Source organism: Leptidea sinapis, chromosome 38, assembly GCF_905404315.1.
Source record: "Leptidea sinapis chromosome 38, ilLepSina1.1, whole genome shotgun sequence".
Lineage (NCBI taxonomy): Eukaryota > Metazoa > Arthropoda > Insecta > Lepidoptera > Pieridae > Leptidea > Leptidea sinapis.
The window spans coordinates 1,967,016-1,987,079 of NC_066302.1; the positions used below are offsets into that span (position 1 = coordinate 1,967,016).

The 20,064-nt window shown below is 33.6% G+C and overlaps 1 protein-coding gene and 1 non-coding gene across 2 annotated transcripts in view; both read right to left on the reverse strand.

Annotated features, from left to right (window-relative positions):
- The window catches only part of LOC126975889 (nephrin-like), a 291,725-nt gene that overhangs the window by 165,601 nt on the left and 106,060 nt on the right, over window positions 1-20,064 (reverse strand). The window lies entirely within an intron of this gene.
- Trnay-gua (transfer RNA tyrosine (anticodon GUA)) lies at window positions 10,396-10,469 on the reverse strand. Its single transcript has one exon. It is a non-coding gene; the product is annotated as a tRNA-Tyr (tRNA).

Consider the following 20,064-nt stretch of genomic DNA (forward strand, 5'->3'; position numbering starts at 1 on the left):
TGCGTCCTGCGAAACTTAGAGAAGGATCAATTGATAATAATTAATTTCAATTTTAGAAGCTCATTTTGTGGTCGTATTATGAACTTACCTTTTTTGTTTCTGTGTTTCTGGTAAGTACTAAACTTAAGGTTTTAAATATAACACATACCTACTATTTCGTTTAAAAACTAAAAGTTGAAGTCGTCTTGGTATTTGAATGAAAAAAGGAAGGTTAACAGTATATTAAGAGATTTAAGGAATTTTTGAGGTTTTAGGTGAGGTGGGCTGCGGTGTAGATTTCGCTGAAATCGCGTTTAGGCAACGAACATCAGGCTTCAGTTGATCCAACCATAATATATACTATACATAACAAATGTAAAACTAAAATAACATGATGAAATATTTACTCAATAGTATATTATATACAACTTAAAACCAAACAAACATTTACGTATGATTATTGAAAATGTATTGGAGAATTAATGTTACTATTATTTCAACGGCTCTTGAGCTAATGTCCCCGATTGAACCCAGAACACAAGTTCGTAATACGACTCAATCTGGAAATGTAAGCGATATCGCTACTTAACTAATCTATATTTAAAATAAAACACAAAGAATATTCATGAAGATAAGCATGGAAAAGATAAATAATATATGTGATTTACTAGTTTTAAGCGTTGGTAAATTCGATAGTGTGTTAGTAGTTAGGTAACAATTTGGTGCAAACGGGGCATTGATGGAATCCAAATCAAATAGATTTTTTTTTGCTAAGTAAAACCAAATTTTAAATTGCAAACCATTCTTGTTGAAAAATTTGTGCAAGGAATAATATGTTATGAAACGTATGACGTTTCTTATAGAGTATCTTTCAAAATCAAACCAGGTAAAAATGAAGCGGTTTACCTGTAATTGTTTGCATGTTATATTATTTTTATCATATTACCTATTCAGGTGATTCTGGTGTGTCTGAAGATCTGTTGTGTGGATGTGTAATGTTTCTACACAGTCAGGATCTTAAGGATATTTTTTTCACAATAATTTACCTTGTAATTTTCGGATTGGGTGGCGCTGATTACTCCACCCAACAACACAGAAAAACTTGCAATATGTCAGCGGACAATAGATATATATGTTGGAAATAAAAACTTAGAACAGAATCCATAACCTGGATTGACTAGCAACCAGTTTTATTCCCACTATTCAAGTCTAAAACACACGATTGATTGCTTGATTATTTGCAAGAATATTAATTTACTACAAGGTTTGATATTACATAATAAACAGATAAAAACACACGCTTAAAAACTATCATGTGAGTGTTTCTTGCTATATGACCTGATTACAATTTGGATGTGTGAATAAAGAATTCTACCTCATACAACCAAATTTGATTTAATTCGCTGTGTTGAATTCATGTTACCAGGTCAATACGACCTCTGTACATTAAAATAAATATACCACACTTACCGGTTAATTTATCATCCTAGTAAAATACAGACAAATTCCTTAACTTCTACCAAAAATGCTAACCCTTCACCATCATGCCATTTTGCATATTCATAACATAGGTATTTATGGGACTTTTTGACCATTTAAGCACTGACAAAGAACACACTCCTACTCCTAAATATTTATTCATTACTCTAAATATATATCTCCTAAATATTTATTCAGTTTAAAAGTAGCCATTTCCAAATGGTCGTCTCTTTATATTGCCTACTTTCAATCCTCTCAAATCGACTGTCGTTGAATAATGTACACGTTCCAATTTCAGTTGTTGTGACCTATTTATGAATGTTTGGAATACGATTCTGAACGTAAGCATTCTAAAGGCATTGTTAATATTAAATTAACTACGTGCTATTTGATTTAATGTAGATAGTGTAGATATGGTTGGTTTGTTATATTGTATCATAGAAGTTTTAATAATAATAGTGTTTACTAAACGATATAAACCCAATACATCGTAAACATCTTATATTATCAGTCCTCTATTTGATAGAATCTATCTGTATGTATTGTATCCATCAACATAATTCAACAATTCTGAGATGTTAATTATAGTTTCTACTTTTTACTTACGTATTATTTTACTTTCTTATAAATTTATCTATATTTTAGTATAGTATATATTATGTGTGTATATTTTTGACACTTCTTACCCTTTTAATATACTGCCTTTCTCTTTTATTGTATTACAAATGGTTGCCTGGAAGAGATCACTATATAGTGATAAGGCCGCCATTTGCACCATATGATGTAATTATGTATGTTAGTAGTTAAGTTATATTTTGTTAATGTGGTGTCAACATTTCAATTAAAAAAATAAAATTTCATAATTAAAAATTGCCGAAGTCTATTCACTTACTACCCTATTATAATTCACATTTTGTCGTCACTCGTCATGTAAATTGGTCATACATGTTGTATATAGTTATACAATTGAGTTAATAGTGTATATACATATTTTTGCTTCGGTACCTAGTGAAAAATGTCTTTTTATTTTAAACCATATTGCGAAATAAATTATGGCGTGGTCTTGTTTAAGGTGATCCAATTATTGAAGGTTTAATTAAAATATGAAAAAACCTTAATTGTAGATTTTATCAAAGTTAACAAACAACCTTGGACTCCCCTAACCAGGTGAGGGTTAATAGTTCAAGAGCTAGCTAACAGATCGACTCGTACAAATTGTAAAATGAATGCAGTATAATAACATAATTAGCGAAAGCAATAACATTATAAATGACGATTTGCTTTTGTTTGTCTCTTTGTTGCCAAGAATAGCTTGTACTGTAAAATTGATTCAAAGTATATAAATTCATATATCATTTGTCGTAAACCACAATGTGATACAATTATTACACACGCAAAAATATAAGGTTTCTTTTAACGTTTATTATTCATACTGCGAAATTACAAAAAGCATAATAATGCATAAATGTACAATTTTTTTTATAACAATAAGGTACAAGACGAGCAGGACGTTCAAGTGATGATAATTGATATGTCCTGCCCATTACAATGTAGAGACGCTCAGGATTCTTGAAAAACCCAAAAGTTCTGATGGGCACTAATTGCTAATAATTGTATTTCCCTAGCTACGGCGCCCTTCAGACCGAAACATAATAATGCTTACACATTACTGCTTTACGGCAGAAATAGGCGCCATTGTAGTAACCATAATCTAGTCTACATCCTGTGCAAAGGAGCCTACCAATAGTAAATTGCTAAATATAATATATTAATAGTTATATTCTATATTTTCGGTATACTAATACCTAGCATTGGAGAAATATGATATAATATTATTTCAACAGCTCTAGAGCTAATGTTCCCGAATGAACTCAAAACATAAGTCGGTTTGTAATACAACTCAATCTGGAAATGTAAATGATATCGCCACTTGAATAATCAACATCTAAAACAATACACAGAGAATATTCATGAAGATAAGTATGGAAAAGGTTTATATACCTGTTTGACTAGGTTTTGGCGCTGGTAAATTTGATTAATGTTTAAATAGCCTGGTTTCAATTTGATTAAGAAGGGACATGAATAGAGTCCAAATTGAGTTCTGCGATCAATTTGCACAAAGTTAAAATACTGACCAGAAAATTCTTTTCCCTTTTTCTGCCTCAAATCCAGTTCATATTAAATTAAAAATGATAGGAGTGTCTTCGTAAGTTCCATAAAAATATTTTTTATGATAATAAGGGACGAATAGCGATAAATAGCGGAACGTGCAGATGATGGTAATTGATACGCCCTACCCATTACAATACATTGCCGCTCAAGATTCTTGAAACAGCCAAGAATTCATCACCTTGATACATAAGATGCTAAGTCTCATTTGCCTAGTAATTTCTATTAATATAGAGACGATCAGGATTCTTGAATAACCCAAAAATTCTGAAGGGCACTAATTGCTAATAATTGCATTTCCCTAGCTACGGCGCCCTTCAGACCGAAACATAATAATGCTCACACATTATTACTGCTTCACGGCAGAAAAAGGCACCGTTTTGTTACCCATAACCTAGCCGGCATCCTCTCCAAAGAATCCTACCACTGGTAAATATTCTCAAAATAATGAATTTGATACAGCTGCTAACAATCATGTGGCCCTGGTACTTTCTAGCCAGGCAAACAAAATCGATCATCTATTGATCTAACTATTGAACACTTAAATTTGGCTGATAGCAAATACCTAGTGCTCCATTTAAAATCACAGATATTATAACTGCTATTTTTTATTTATAAATACCTACACTTCGTTTCACACAGATACAATACGTACTCTCCGACTGAACCATGACTCGCCACCAAGTAAATAATTCACTAAACTATTCCAACACAGACACTCAGACAATCGAGTATCACATCCCATTCATTATTTGGCAAAACAGTTTGTGCGCATAGTTCCAACAAGACATTGGAAATTTATTAGCGGAGACCTGCGGCGAATACCTACTGCAGAATGTCGAATAGTATCGAAGTGAACGTGAGTTAGCGTGTGGCGTGCTACTATTTGAGTAATTGCATTGTCTTCAATTCAATTGTTAAGTTGAATGTCTCGGCGTACCCAAAAATATTAATTCAAATTGAATTGATTTAAAGGTACAGAAAATTTATTGAAGTACGGCGTTACTTTGCGGAACTCCAAAATTATCCAAATGTTTTGAGTTTTTTTTTAGTGTTAGTCAGTCTCGGGTCATAGAGGCAAAACACGGGTTGTTTAAAGACAAATATTGGCGGAATCAACGCTAAAGAAAACTCAAAACATTTGGATAAAGGTACAGATTAAAAAAATAAAGACATAGAAATAAACTGGCGTTTTTCTAACTCCGTAGTCCTGACACCTAATAATATGTTTAATATGTTTACAAATTGTAATAACTGTTTACAAATGCTTGCTTTTTTTTGAAAAATCAAATATTATTAAAATAAAGTAGAAATGAATACTGGGAAAGACTTTTGCGCGGTTTATACACTCATAGAGCACAATTAATTGTGTTCGAAGAACTAGTAGTAATTCAATTGACATCAAAAAGAGTTTGCAAAACATCAACTTTGAGTATTGAGTTTTAACAATTACTATTGATCACATCATTGGATTTCTAATTTATTAATCGAATGTGAAAATTTACTCTTACAAATGATAGAAAAATGGTAACAAATAGTAAACATACACATTACATGATATTGTAATATTTTATTTGAAGTCAGGTATAAATTCCATTACTTCATTTAAGTTTTGCTTTTAGGGTAAATGTATACACTTTTATAATAAAGTCCCAGCCACAGTGTTCATGCATTATCTATAAATAAATGTAAATGTTTTATTAAAAAATGGCTCTGTCGTGAATCCTACAACTCCACAGCTGACTATCTATGTGATTGGACAGCCTGGCACTAGATTATTATTATTCTATAGAAATAGCAATGACAGTACAATATTGTATATTTTTATTAAGAAGAGCACAAAAAAAGAATGCTGGGAGAGTTTCTTGCCCCTCTCCTTCTCTCTAAGAGCTCCATTTGTTTCCGAAGCGGTAGTAGTATCTAGTATGTTAGAAATGACTTCATAAAGAATTTTAAAGGAATCTATTTTGAGAATAAAAATGCCCTTTATGCCTTTTTTATATTGAAGCAAAATACTCAAAAAGGCTCAATCTTTATAATGAATCAGTTCTAAGTAATGAATTCATTACGATAATGAATATTTAATGATGAGCTTTCTTCGGCTGGCTGTAAACACAGCAAAACATTTACTTAGTACCTTGTCAATATAACTTCAGGTTCCATAAATCTTTACTCGCATTATTAATGAAAATGAATGAAGTTTGAGATAGCTCAATTTATTACAAGCGATGAAACGTTTTGATAAATTATTTAGTTCATTCTTCTTTAGCAGTTTTATTTATAAGCGAGTCCTCGCCTGCAACTATGCCCGCGTTGATTTTTCTTTCGTTGCAATCTTACTATTGAGTCTGATTCTATTCACAATTTTAATAATAATAAAGGCCGTTTCTTTACCATCTATATGTGCTAAAGTAAAATTCATTTTATTTTATTAGGGAAGCTTACAGCCACAATACAGTTAGAACAAGTGAATAAATATAATGTTTAGACTTCATCACATATAGGTTATAATGAACCCTTTGAGCCGATTTGCAAGATTAGATGCTCTTCGTTCCGAGTTTCATAGACCTAATGAAGCAAGTCCTAGCATTAGGTACAATTTTCCATGTTACTGAAACCAGATTGGTGGTCACCATAAAATTATAAATTCTTTAAAAATTGGGTTTGGAGGAGCTATTCTCTTATATACTTAGATTGGCCATCATCATCATCAGCCGGAAGATGTCCACTGCTGCACAAAGGCATCCCCCAAAGATTTCCACGACGATCGGTACTGCGCTGCCCTCATCAAACGTATTCCGGCGATCATGACCAGATCGTCGCTCCATCTTGTGGGAGGCCTACCAACACTGTCTTCCGGTACGTGGTCGCCATTTGAGGACTTTACTGCCCCAACGGCCATCTGTCCGTCGAACTATGTGCCCTGCCCACTCCCACTGCAATTACGCAATCATTTGGGATGTCAGTGACTTTGTTTCTCCTACGGATCTCCTCATTTCTGATTCGATCTCGCGGAGAAACTCCGAGCATAGCACCTTTCCATTGCTCTCTGAGCTTTCAAATCAGGCTCATAGTTAGAGACCACATCTGCGTACCTTCGTCTTCAGACACTGGTATTTGGATTGGCCATAAGTTCTATAAAAGAATAAATGGTCTAGAAGTTTCAGCAATAAGTATGTTTCCATTCTGTGACTGCTTAGTAGAGATATCTGAAGCACCTCGATGTGTCGTTTAGAGCAGGCCATGTCTTCTAAAACTGACCAAAATATGTAGTTGAAGGGGGCTCAAAACTGGCTAGATGAGGGCCAGCCTTTAGCTCTTATAAAGTCCGAAAATTCCAGTTAAGCTTGGGTAGTTTGTGCCCACTGACCGAGTGCAGAAGCAATTTTTTTAATGACAATAAGGGATGAGACGAGCAGGACGATGGTAATTGATACGCCCTGCCTATTACAATGCAGTGCCATTTAGGATTCTTGAAATACCCAAAAATTCTGAGCGGCACTACAACTGCGCTCGTCACCTCGAGACATAAAATGTTCAGTCTCATTTGCCCAGTAATGTTACTAGTTCAGGCCGTTCAGACCGAAACACAATAACACTAACACATTTCTGCTTCACGGCAGAAAAGGGCATCCTGTGCAAAGGAGCCTCCCACTGGAAAATCTATGAGTGTAGGCTTCATTTTGCTTGTGTTCTTTATTCTATGATTCTTCTTCAATTGTGTAAAAAAGTTATTAGTGGAAACCATATTTCTGTACTTCCATTCGCGATCGCGAGACGAAGCATTTCGACTGACCCGCTCTTTAACTGTAAGGATTGATTTTGGACTAGTCCTGTATACCGCCGATAAACTTCAGATCCTCTTTAATGATACGTTAAAGTGTCCGACCGGATAGTTTTTTATCGTTATAAGGTTTCGGTGAATTGCGGCATTAACTACCTTTTTAATGTTATGTGCCTGATCTTATATCGTCTTCGACAGAAGAATATATGCTGGTATAGCTATCGATAATTTAATTTAATATCAATTAGTATATTTATCGTAAAATACTAATATAAAAATAACTGGGTTTTGAAAATGATCGACGGCTTCATACTCACTTTTTTAAGGTGCAACAATAATTTTTTCTTCAATACTTTCACTGTAATATTTTATATATATAATGGCGGTTGACGGTCGAAGTTTTACATACATAAATACGTTCCAAATTTAAATTCATAGGATAAGATTAGATTTTAATTCGTAATAATATTTATGGTCTGACTAGTTTATATATTTAACTGTTACGTTACATTATGTAGGTGATATTAAGCACAAGGACAGAAAGATACACAAAAATCAGTCTCATTTGGCCATTCAATACCTTTTTTATAAGCCTGTACATTCCCTTGAAGCATAACACGAATGAGCGAAGGTTTTCATTAAATATTTACTACTACACTCGTATAATCTGAGATTTCCCTAGACAGGTCATCAACATTAGAGATGAAAGTTGTTTTAGGAAAATACATATTACATTTTGTAATATTTACATGAATGTAAATTATGCATTTGGACAGTTTCATATTCGAGCTTAGCAATTTATTTAATTGGCGGTTCTTTTTATGAGAAGAAGGAACGAGACAAACAAGATTTTCACCTTATGGTCATTGATACGTCCTATCCAATACAATACAGTACTGCTGGGTATTCATGAAAAACTTAAACTTTAAGTGGCTTATCTAACCTGATATAAGATGTTAAGGCGACACTAAATGCCATCGACCTTGAGCGATATGAGTTCACGGCTGTCGGCCCGCCATCTATGTAACAAAGCCAATATTTTCAAAATTCTTGGGTGGAAATCAGTTTATATGCTTAAAATCCTCATTATTCACTACTAATCTGAATAAATGAACCCACACAAAAAAGTACAAGCTATAAGAATAACTTTTCTGAGAGAAGTACCAAAAAAATGCGTCCGCCATGCCAAAAAACTTGTTTAAGAAAAGTGGTTGTTCAAAAAGGCTCGGCAGTGTTAACTATAACTAACAGCAAGCATTAGTAACCTGCAAATAAGACTTAAGGATATGTGTAACAGGAGTAAGTAGTGTTCATAGCTCGAAATGCTATACTTTCACCACAAAACTTGTCTAGAAACACCACGTTTGCGTGTTTTCTGCTTACTCTTCGCCTTAAAGGTTCGGACCGCATTAAAACCGGCGCTACGCCGTGCGTTGTTTCAGGTCACTCGACGGTAGCTATCGCATTACGAGTACAACTATTAAAAGTTTTGTTTCAAGTCGATTATCACTTCCCGACAAGAGAACTATATAAGAAAACTGATCAACTATCAATAAGTCAGTTATACAAATACAAAGTATGCATACTAGTTAGGAAAATACTCTTAAATTCCGTACCTACCCAAATCACTTTTAAGACAAAATCACATGAAGATGGTACCCGAAACAAACATAAACTACAACTAATGGACAAATTATGGTACGAAAACCAGAAAGTTTGAGGGAGTCCTACTATATAATGACTTGCCGAAAGATATATCTGAGGAAAATTTAAAGCTAAATTAAAAAAGCACTGTCAATCACAAAAGACAGATTGTTACCTTAGAACATAGCGTGTTTTTAATTTATTATTGTTTAACTTTAAAGTCACCGTAACTATAAAATTTATGTTTTCTTTTATATTTATATAGAATCATTGTTCTCATGTAAGTGATCTTGTGTTCTTTTTGAGAAATAAACTCTTTAAACCTAACTGCAGTAAGCGCGCGTCATTTCTATGTCAGTTGCGTACGAGCAGCGTTACAAGATAAGAAATAGCGACTGGCTGGGTTGCACTGAGTGTCGGTGCACTGCAAGTTGAGTTGTACATTAAAATATTATTTTAGGGGCTAAAGCGTTAGCCTCTCAAAGAAAATTTTAAAGAAATAAATATTATGACTATTCATTGTCAGTACATATTTTATGAAAATTTAATATACGTTCACAAAAATCGTCACCTTTTTGCTCTTAATAGTGATTTATAATTATTATAACTCTAGAAATAAGGGATTGCTTGTAACTTATTCTAGTAAGCTTCATAAGATACATAATAGCTTTAAGGGTGAATATATATACTTATATAATAAAGTCCCAGCCGTTGTTCAGGCATTATTTAGAAATAAATTTAAATGTTTTATTAAAAAATGGCTCTGTAGTAAATCCTACAACTCCACAGTTGAATATCTAAGTGATACGACAGCTTGGGACTAGATTATGATTATTTTGTATCAATAGCAATGACAATACAATATCGTAAATTTGATTAAAAAGAACGCAAAACAAAGTGCTGGGAGAGGTTCTTGCGCCAATTCTTCTCTCTCAGAGCGCCATTTGTTTTCGAAGCGGTAGTAGTGTGTAGTATATTAGAAATGACACCAAAAAGAATTGTAAAGATTTTAATTTTAAGAAAATAAATACCTTTTATGTATTTTATGCCTTTGTTACGTTACGTAAAACTGTAGCTTTTTAATACTAAAGGGGTCATAAGTAATGTCTAGCACTTACTTGCTTAATACAAGCTGTATTAAGCAAGTAAGCGCTAGACTAGACTACTTAAATAACAAATATTATGTAAAAAATAATACTTTTTAATGACATCCGAAGAATAATAGTTTATTTCAAAACAAAGGCGCCCAAGTACTTGGATGCTATCTCTTTTAATTTGGCGGCTTTTACAAATTGGAAACAACTGTCAAATACAAATAAAATTTGAAAAACAAAATTTTATGTACGATGCGGGACTCGAACGCACAACCTCTGGCGTTACGTGCCAGTGCTCTAACCAACTGAGCTAATCGTACGAGTGACGTATCGTCATAAAATCTTGTATGCTTTGTTCAACTCTCAGGTTGTAGCTTCATCTACAGGATCTACTTTACAGTTGATAACCTGCTCAACCCCAATATTTGCATATTAGGAAATTGACTTGAGATGTCGCTCTTGTAAATCTAACCAATTTGTTATGTTTTTAAAGTGATAACCCTCACTTCTTCTATACACAAATAAAATATGAAAAACAAAATGTCATATAACTATACTAATGGAATTATTTTAAAGGCCTACCTAAAAATGTTTTCTTAAAATAAACCTAATAAAACCAACACGCATATCACATGTCTATGATTTGTGTAAGATAACTAGCTAGTTGTGCAAAGTTGGAATTTATTATGCATTATACAATGAAATTAGTGTTTCATCGTCCCAAAGAAAATTAAAAGGCAAGACGAAGGCATTTATTAACAATTTAAATGAGCAGAGCGTTTACAAAGTATTTATTTATGATGTGAAGCTACAAGCAACTCAATACACCCCTTTATTAAGTGTTGGCACCTTTGTGAAAAGTCAGTAGCAACACGCTACGAAGACCCTCGCCCCTTCAGCGAGCAATCATGAACTATCTGACAAAGTCCTGACTGTATTCATTAATTATTACTGTTTTATATACTACTAGCTGACCCGGCAAACGTTGTTTTGCCATATAAATTATTTTTAGAGTTAGACCGTTTCTTGGACATTGCTTTATTTTTCTAAAATAAACGTAGCCTAAGTTACTCCTTATTACATCAGCTACCTGCCTGTAAAAGTCGCCGGATTAGCCGGAAATGTTATTTTGGTGTATGTACCGTATATATATTCATAATATACATTTAGTAAAAAACGGTTATTTCAATATTACAAACAGACACTCTAATTTTATTTAAATGTATAGATAATTCACACAATATTTTTATAAATTATAGCCTATATGTTATTCTGGTGTGTAAGCTATATTATTGCAAAGTTTCATCAAAATCCATTCAGTAGTGTTTGCGTTAAAGAAGTTCAAACATACATCCAGACATACAAAATTTCACATTTATAATATTATTATTATTATTAATTATTAATAGGATTCTGCTTGAAGATTTACCTTTAGATATTTATAAAAAGGTCAGTCTTAGGGCAAAGTATCTATTTGTGATATAGAAACACAATTTATTGTATGGGATACATTTTTTATGAGAACTAGTGACGGGACGAGCAAGACATTCTCCAGATGTAAATTTTTATATATTCTTGATAATGTAATGTATGTTAGGCACATAAGTGAAATTGCTAGAAACTGTCATAATCATAATGTTAACACCAGGGACAGACATAAGCTTACAATGCCTACTACTCGGCTAAGTAGAGTTAGTAAGTCTTTTGTGGGGCGATGTATATGCTTTTAAAACAAGATCCCAGAAAATGATCACAACAAAAGTATCACGTTATTCAAAAGAATTGTTTAAAAGTTTATGTGGTATAGGTTACTTTAACATACATACAACATTCTTAATAATACCACATATTGGCAATGGAGCGACCGGCTCCGGCTATTAAATATTAACTTTGATTGTACAATATTACTTTGTAAACATATATTTTGATGAAAAAAAAAACGCCCGCTAAGTTTGTTGCGCCCATTATATAGCCATAGTTTTTTTGACTTTTAATAAGTGATGACAAATCCTAATGTGAATAAAAATATTTGAATTTGAATTTGAATTTAAATTTGAATTTGAATTTGAATTTGAATTTGAATTCGAATTTGAATTTGAATTTGAATTTGAATTTGAATTTGAATTTGAATTTGAATTTGAATTTGAATTTGAATTTGAATTTGAATTTGAATTTGAATTTGAATTTGAATTTGAATTTGAATTTGAATTTGAATTTGAATTTGAATTTGAATTTGAATTTGAATTTGAATTTGAATTTGAATTTGAATTTGAATTTGAATTTGAATTTGAATTTGAATTTGAATTCAAACAAAAGGGCCCTGTATAATACAATGCAGTGCCGTTCGTCACTTTGTATATCTGAAGAGTAAGACTTAAGACTTCTGACTGGTAAATAATAAGTGATTTAAAAATCCAATATCGATTCAAACTTAACAATTAAAATTGTATAGTTGAATTTGTTAATTTATTTCAAACCAATCAGGCAGAATTTTCTAAGTTAATCTAAGTTTTCAATCTCCAGCACGAAGGAGTCTCAACGGGTTGCCCGGGCCTCTAGATTAGGGCCAGATTCCTTCAGTAAAGCGCGCGTGCGGCCGAGGACATTAAGGGTAGACCTGTTATCGCTCAATTTAGTGCGGCTCGAAGTCGCTGATCCCTCTAAGAAAAATTTTAATACATTTATGACGACGCTTATTAAGAAAAGTCTCATTCTCTACCTGAATTTACCAGAAAAATCGCTGCTGTTAATATGTGGATCCTTCCGGTGTTGGGGTCAGCTAAGATTCTCGTGTTGAGTTAAATTAAGCCACAGGCTCGGCCTGGAAACGTCAATTCCTTTAAGTTTCAGCTCCACAACCATGCTCCTCTCACAGTCCGAAATTGTTGTATTGTACTAAAGTCGGCAGACCCCTGGATAAGAATATATTCGCCTTTAAATTTCATTCTTGATTGATGAAAACCAGTGGTGACAATCATTTCTATAAGTTCCGTAATATTCCCAACACATGACTGGTAAATAAACAAGATCAGTTTTGGAAAAACTTAAATATGGATAAATCCAATAGTTAAATATTCTACATACCACTGCTATGAAAACAATCAATCACGGATACACAAGTGATTAATATAACTACCACAACACTACATAATACCTATCTTTAAGTTCTCAATCAACAACAAACCACTTTGATAAAAACGTTAAGGTTCGTACGTGTAAGGTTTCACCAGTCACGATACTTCACGCAAACCACAAACCATTACAGCTGACGGCCAATCAACGTTTTAATAAGCATGGGGCGCTGCTTCAATTTAAAAATTCATTTTATAACGGTTTACTTAGAACACAATTAATATTTGAGAATGATAATTTCTAAAACTTGTCACTAACTTACTCGAGGAATAATTAGTAAAGTATAAATTTTTTGTGCCGAGATGACAAGAGGATTTGTAACGCATGAAGAAAAGGTAGATCCTTAATAACTGCAAGCTGCATTCCTGGAGGATGATAAAATTGGAACTATGTCAGCTTGACAAACTGCATTCAGATAACGAACATTACATGAGCTATTTGACAGTATAAATCCTTGAATGAAATCATTTGCTCCTTGATAATCTTATTACCCTATAGCCATCTATATCCAATTATTTTGCAGTTTACCTCTTGATTCACTTTGTTCTGAAAATCTTTGTGACTTGTTTCTTGTCACTGTTCGCTTATGGAGAGTTTGATATCGTTTATTCAATTGACATCAGATTTCCTTTAACACAACTACTGTGCTACGGATTATCATTATCTGCAACGTTTAGAGCTTCATACAAAACGAACTCATAAACAAGAGCATCTATACATTTTATTTCTTTTTTATGAAAATAAGGGACGAGACGAGCAGGACGTCCAGCTTATGGTTATTGATACGCCCTGCCCATTACAATGCAGTGCCGCTCAGGATTCTTGAAAAGCCCCAAAATTTCTGAGCAGCACTACAACTGCGCTTGTCACCTTGAGACATAAGATGTTAAGTATCATTTGCCCAGTAATTTCACTAGCTACGGCGCCCTTCACACCGAAACACAGTAATGCTTACACATTGCTGCTTCACGGCAGAAATAGGCGCCGTTGTGGTACCCATAATCTAGCCGGCATCCTGTGCAAAGGAGCCTCCCACTAGTGTAGCACATAGAAGCACAAAGTATCTTTCATCCTCTACTCCAAATGAATCTATGATATTTTTTAGTGTTAGAAAACCTAGAGTGAAGATCGTTTTTGGCACAGCATCTTCTCTACCTATTCCGCTAGGAATGAAACGTCGACTTTATATACTAGAATTCCTTAATCTTATTACTATCTATACTTCTCGTGGTGTGCAATAAAGTTGTTAAATAAATAAACTTCTTGGCATAATACCAACAGTTGGCACCGCGTTGAAACTAAATTAAAACTTTAAAGATACAAGGTTTTTTGAAACTCTCGAACAAAACAAGCAAAAATAACTTTATTCTGTTGAAAAGCGCAGCCATCATCCAAATGAAATGGTTGTATTTGATGAAAATAATTAAAAGCGGGAGAGTATGGAGTTATAAAACAGTCTGGATATATATCATTATAGACAGTACATGTTGCACGGTCTCAATTACAGCTTTGACTCTGTTTATTAATTATTTTCTGGTGAAATTTATTATGAATTTCAGAATTGTAGAATTGGTTTACCAACGCCATTTTTTTTTACATGAACTCTTGTTTAGGCGTGCGTAGCACTTTTTACTATGGATACTGAATGAGTATGAGCCAACATGCTGTGTACCACTCGTTCAGTGAGCCATCATGCTCAGTTTAAGTTTAAGAGGGACTCGATTGATGAGCATAGTTGTATTTTGAATTATTAACCTCATCTGATGGAGTTTTCCCGTCTGTCTCGTGATAAGAGAAACACCTTTTAAGCCAAAAGCTATAGTGCTTTATTACTGATATTCTGTATTTCAAAATTAATTAAAAAGGAGATCTTAAAGATGTTTCATTTAAGCCCTACATCAAAATACATAAAACAGAAAAATCAGAAACCAGCCTAACGATAAAATTGTGACGTCAGGTCGAATTTGACCAATAAAAACTTCACATTTACTAAAGAAAAAACCTTTTTATGAAAGAGCTTATCAACACTACTAACCGATAACGAGTTTCTCAAGCTATATAGTTAGATCTAATAATATAACTTAATAACAACACTTCTTAGGAGTAGATATAGTTAAGTCAGATGAGAAAGTAAGGATGTGAATTTATCTGAAGGCTATTGATTTAGAAAAATAATAAATTAATAAATATTTATGTTATCACTAACAAATATTCTATCTTTTGGCTTAGAATATAATTCACATCTATTTTTTATTTGCTTGAGTTTCCGTGGCAGGTTTTGTCATGCTCGCTTAAATGGCATTTAGTATTATTGGTGTAGCACTTTGTGATCACTGCGCATATTTTGAATAAATATAAAACAATATTGATGGGAGTAGCAATGAGTATCTTACCACTTCTTCTCAATGTAGCTCAACATTTTCGGAGTGGTGGTAAAAGATCTAACGCGTATCTTTGAAATTCGTAAGTGTAATGTTTTTATAGTAATTATTTGATTGTTAGTTTGATAGCTGTCATCGGTCACTTTTCTCCGCCATCTTCATTTGAAATTGAATCAAACATAATAAATTTTAAAACAGAGCTTAAAATAAGTCAATGACATAATAATAACAATAAATCAAAATAATTTGCGATGAGTATTTAAAAAATATTTTAACTAAACGAATTGATCTTGATGGGAAAGACTTTATTGGAATCACTTTGTTTCGAATTGAAAGGATACACGGGCTTATTGAGGCAATGTTTTGAAAGGATAAATTGGAAGCCGATTGTCCGTGAACATTTCACAGATAAAACGAAAATTAATATTGTACTTCAGTACCTACTCGGTTTCATCAACGACTGTTTCACCCTGATTGATTCGCTCTGCGAACCCCCTATCAATGGTCTGTGTTTATTTTACCCATTTCTGGAACTATATAATATCAATTAGCAATTAATAACATTGCTTTGATGAGGCAAATAAATTAAGGCGAACAATTCGATGATTTATGGCTGAAATGCGGTGAGAGTAATTTCAAAATAGTCAATTATGTTTATATCGGTAATAACTATAATATGAAATGAGCAAGTTATCAAACACTTAAACAATCAGCTTCAATTTAATTCAATATTTAAAAGGACGCACACATTCTAAGCTTTATCGCTACATATTATAAGACAAAGTCCTCCGCCGCGTCTGTCTGTCTGACTGTAACAACATTAAACTCATAAACTACTGCACTGATTTGCATGCTATTTTCGCCAATGGATAGCGCGAGGAAGGTTTTAATATAATAATAATTTGTAAAATTTTTGTATAGATTAACGTTATTTGTTGGAGGTGTGGGAAGAAACTAAGCCGTCTGGGAGCTTTTAACGTAAACGCTGTCTAAACTCTTTGAGATGGAATGTCAATACCAATTAAGATTTCATTAAATATATAATAAAATTATTAAATGTCAAAATTCTTATGAAAAACTTGGCGTTAACTTCGAAATGTTGTAAAGAAATTTTATTTTTAAGGCATTTATTATATTAATATTGACGCACGTTTTCTATGAAGAACATAATTGCCCCCAGTACAGCCTTCCTGGAGTAAGTACAATTTGTATCTGTCCTGTACTTAGCAGAACGCAGTCAATTAGATATGTGCAAATCAAAAATCAAAATCAAATCAAAATTTATTTATTTGTACACAGTCATTTACAATCACATATGAAACTCTCGTGGTAGATTTAGATAATCTGTGTTAGGAGAGAATCGCTCATTGCAAGTCATAAAAAACAAAATTAAAAATTAAAAGTAATGAAGTAATTGTCTCTAGTGAATTGAATTATAAACAAACAAAACCAGTTATCTAGCCAGCCTGGCAGCACGGGCGATCGCATGCGAAATAAGTCATTAATTTCAATGTGGATCAGGTTATATTAGGATCATGCCAGCCGCAGTTACTCAGCCGGACGACCACATAAAAAAATGTACGTAGTATAATTAATGAATTTCAGCTACGTCTGTAAGTAACGTATTTCAGCTACCTTTGGAGCAAGCTGTCGGAAATGCTCCTCGATCCCTACTCCACCTACTGTCAAAGATCAGACACGTACTTAATTTGAGCCTGAATCGGTTCGAAGACTGAGTTGACTTGTATTTAGGCACCAGAAGGCGGACCACGATGGAGCTAATGGAATAAAGAGGACTCCGTCATATTCAGATTCACCCGTACGCCCAACCCCTTGATGCGCTCAACCACCTAAGAGACAACTCTGGTGGCCATGCATTCCACCTCCTGAAAGGTTTTCCCCAGGCCGTGAGCAAAGTGTTATGGCAGCGAATTCACCTCGAAGGATCCAGCTATAGCCCATGTTCCACAGGAGTGGTCCAAGAACAGAAACTTGCAGAACACCACACAGCATGAGCCGACGATTTCCTTCTCGATCCAAGTACTCCTCCAAATAGTCTGCCACCAGTCGCCACAGCTGCTGCGGCACTCCGTGATAAAGGAGTGCATCTATAATGCAGCTGAATGGCATCCGATGGTAATGTCCAACAACACCGCCAATAATACGCCTCCACGCTATCGGCCCTTAGTTTCAATTCAAGAGAATTCTTTCTTATAACTTAAATAGCCTTATTTTTCATATCTATTGTCAACAGTATTGCTTATCTTATATCTTTAAACGAGCAATTCTTGTATATACAGGGGATTTAGGGGGCGATAAATCTATCTACCTAGGTTTTAATGAAAATTAGGTACAATACCATTAGAATAAAAAGGTACATTTCGCCACTATATACAAGACTATAATAGCTCAGATGGGACATTGGGTGATCTGGAAAGCAGAAGACCCCGGTTCGAATCCAGATGTCCTACTAGTTTTTTTTTGTTCAGGTTTTGTACGTATTCTTAAAAATCCAAGCGAGGCTCGGTCGTCCGGATATTATTTAAGCAACAAAGCAATAAATGAATTAACATTTAGATACCAACAACGATCATTATGCAAAATAAAACCAGCGTACAATATTGTACCGGAGTTTGTGAACGAGATAATTTTGTATAAAATATATGGTAGCTATAAATCATAAGCAACTTCATAAAGTTTCAATATCAAGTGGTGTTGCATTTATATACAGTTCATAAAACCAAGGACATTTCACTACCTGAATAAGGGTTATCTAATAAAAGTTACGCAGAATACCCATAAATTTCACCCTATATATCTAACAAAAATCACGCACCCTTTTCACCACTATTTCTAGGTAAATTCCCTTCTCATGTAAATATACAGGGCTGCCTTACTTTAACATGGCCTTAGTTATTTAATTAGGAATTTTCGTTTGTATTCCGGTTAACTAGATTGGTTTGCTTTGGTTTTAATTGAATTGGTTGACGTCTTGTTGGCACAACTGGTTGATTTTCCACTTTTGGATTCAAATAGATTTTGATTTCCGGAGGGAATGAGAAATACTGTTTTAATGAACTATGTAAAAGTAGCTGTTATAGTAACAAATACTACCGTAATAAGTTTTCTCTACCTAAATATAACAACGTATATGGTAAAAGAACCTGTAACTTTGTATTACCTAGGATTTTAAATACACTACCTGATGATCTTATAGATATATATCTAGAAAGAGAAAAACTTCAAAGTAAAGCTAAAAAAATACTTTATAGAAGCTAATACTTATGAAGTATATTTTAATATTACCACTATTTGATATTAAGCGTAATTAACGTAATACCAGAAAAACGTTCCACAATCATGTCGAAATTGAGTTAAGGACACAAAACTAGTCACGTGATTCATATTAACGGACTGACAAAAGAGGCAGTCCTACTGTCATTCTTTAAATGACATCATGACCTAGTAAGCCCGACCCACATATATGGAATACACTAATATTTATTATATTATAAACACGAATTCCTTAAAAGGTGATGTTTGTGGCTACGTCCGTCAGGAACTACGTCCAATTACTCTAATGCAAACTTACTGCTTCCACATAAACCTTAGAGGTTTTGCGAGTATGTCTTTAGTAATGTATGTATTAAGAAAATTTTGTTCATTAAATAAAAAAAATACAACAATTCTCGACTTCATTAAATTAATTGAATACGTAACTTGATTACGAATTTATATAGATGTCATAAATAATAAATAAATAAAATAGCCTTTATTATTACTAGTAACTTAATTTTTCTTATAAATAAAAATTTGCTAAACTAGTAATTTGTCTCTCGACAAAGGCCTCCTCTAAGGACTTCCACTTTATTCGGTCTCTAGCTACTCCCATTCAGTCCGGTCCTGTTACCTTTTAAAATCATCCTCCCACCTTCTAATCTGTCTATCTTTCCTTCGTTTCCCGTCTCTTGGATACCATTCTGTAACAGTTTTTATCCATTTCTCTTTCTTTTCCCTCACAATGTGTCCAGTCCATTTCCACTTTTGCCTTTGACACGTCATGTGTGCGTTTTTGAATTTTGTTCTCAAATTAATTAATAATTATAAGCCAATATTGAATACAACGCTTGCTTCTAAGATCATGAACAAGCAGTATTGTTATAATGGTGCATTAATTTTGTCGTTATCGAGTTGTTAAAATCAAACAAAACGGTTTTCTTTCTCGATATTAAGTTTTCCGGCCCAGCAACCCTATATACAATGCACGCAACGTTTCGCGTCGATTTATTTTCGAATGGAACAATGTGAAATAGTAGAGCGACGTACGTGCGAACTGTTCTTCCGTATCGTGCGACCTTCGGACCGACTGAGTTCAATTTATCGTTACGTCATCGCAGGGTTC